The sequence below is a fragment of the Microcebus murinus genome, chromosome 7, assembly GCF_040939455.1.
Source record: "Microcebus murinus isolate Inina chromosome 7, M.murinus_Inina_mat1.0, whole genome shotgun sequence".
Lineage (NCBI taxonomy): Eukaryota > Metazoa > Chordata > Mammalia > Primates > Cheirogaleidae > Microcebus > Microcebus murinus.
Genome location: NC_134110.1, coordinates 85,451,106 through 85,452,709, shown reverse-complemented (window position 1 = coordinate 85,452,709; position 1,604 = coordinate 85,451,106). Strand labels below are relative to the sequence as shown.

General features: G+C 40.7%; 1 pseudogene; it reads right to left on the bottom strand.

Moving 5' to 3' along the window:
• Positions 1–598: 598 nt before the first annotated feature.
• Positions 599–1,256, bottom strand: LOC105883300 (transcription and mRNA export factor ENY2 pseudogene; annotated as a pseudogene).
• Positions 1,257–1,604: the final 348 nt, after the last annotated feature.

Genomic DNA, 1,604 nt, shown 5'->3' with positions numbered 1-1,604 from the left:
TTTGAATGGTTTAATGCTTAAAGGTTCAGGAGATTACCAGGTTTGCTACCTGCCATCATTTGTTCGCAGGTTCAGAGAGTAAGAGTCTGCTAGCTGCTTCCCAAATACCTCCTCTCCTTCTGGCCTTATAGGAAGGCCCCAGTGATAACTAAGCACAGACAAAAGACTACATACCTGCTTCCTTGGCAGCAACAGATGGCCACGTCTCTAAGTCTTGGCAAAGGAATCAAATATAGAAGTGTTGTGTGCAACATGGATTTGAGGTAATGGCTGGAGCTCTGGAAGCCATATTGTGCCATGTGGCAGAGGGATGGGGGAGCAAAGAACAGAACGGAGGCCGGACCTTGAATAAGGATGTGGCTGCTAAACTGCTTGGACTATAAATCTCTAATGTCTCTTACACTGGAGAGAAATTAGGTTTCTTCTCGCTTAAGTCGTTGTTTTTGCCTTCATTTTTTTTTTCAAGATGGGGCATTACAATTTATAACATTATTATGGGGATTCAAAAGAGGAATACACCATATGCAGACAATCAGAAAAGACTATCTCTCAGCTGTTAACGGAGACTTGAACATACTAAATAGTGAAACTATATTAACTGCTTTCTCTCTTAACAAATCTGGTGAATTAGTAATAAAGACAAAGTCCCATTTATTCCAAAATCCAAGCAAACTTCAAACTCATTTGTGAGATATTCATTAAAATAACACATTTAGGGAAAAAAATCAATACAATGTATACATCATTACTGAAAACTGTATACCATCATACAAAAAAGGATTTTATTTTGGGAAATTGATTTCTAATTTATGGCAAATTTTACTCTCAGAAATAAAACCACAGAACAACACAATCTAATTCAATCTTAAAGGCTGCCATGCTGAGCAAGGAATGTTCTTATTCTTTGGAGGATCTCCTTCTTTACACTGTCGGGTACCAGGGCTCTGCCTTTTGGAGTGATTTCAGCCACCAAGTCATCAACAGTAACGTGTTCTAGTCCTTTTTCTTTAATTACTTCTTTATAGTGTGCCTTCAATTGATCCTTCCAGCCACATTCAATTCATTTAGCTCTCAGCAACTCTTTGAGGCGTTCTCTTTGTCCAGTTTCTATCAACTTTTGGTTAATCACTGCTCTCATCTGCGCATCTTTGCTCATCTTGCTAACCACCATCACCGCGGGCGAGCGCCGTCTCTTCCCAGCGACGGAATGACCCTTGAGCTGGTGACCGTTACCTACCACACTCTTCGGCTGCCCGGACTTCTTGCCTTCATTTTTTTAAATCACACAAGTTAAACCTAATTTTTAAGCCGGGCAGTTATTTAATGAACAATGATGATTTGCTCTGTGGAACTTCCCTAAGAACTAACTGAAGACATTATAGATGGTCAGAGCAACTATACTTTCTGTCAGCCGATTAATTGGGAATTTGCACGTTTTCTCTAGTTTTGGAATGTGTAGCCCACTCCCTCTTTCCCATGAGAAGAGAAATAGCTGATCTTATTAGTGAATTCAGGGAAAGACATCCAGCGTGCATGAGTCTCTTTTGCAGGCAAAGCTGCTCTCAGTTTCCCCTTGTGATCAGTTTACCAGGGCCCGCTCCACC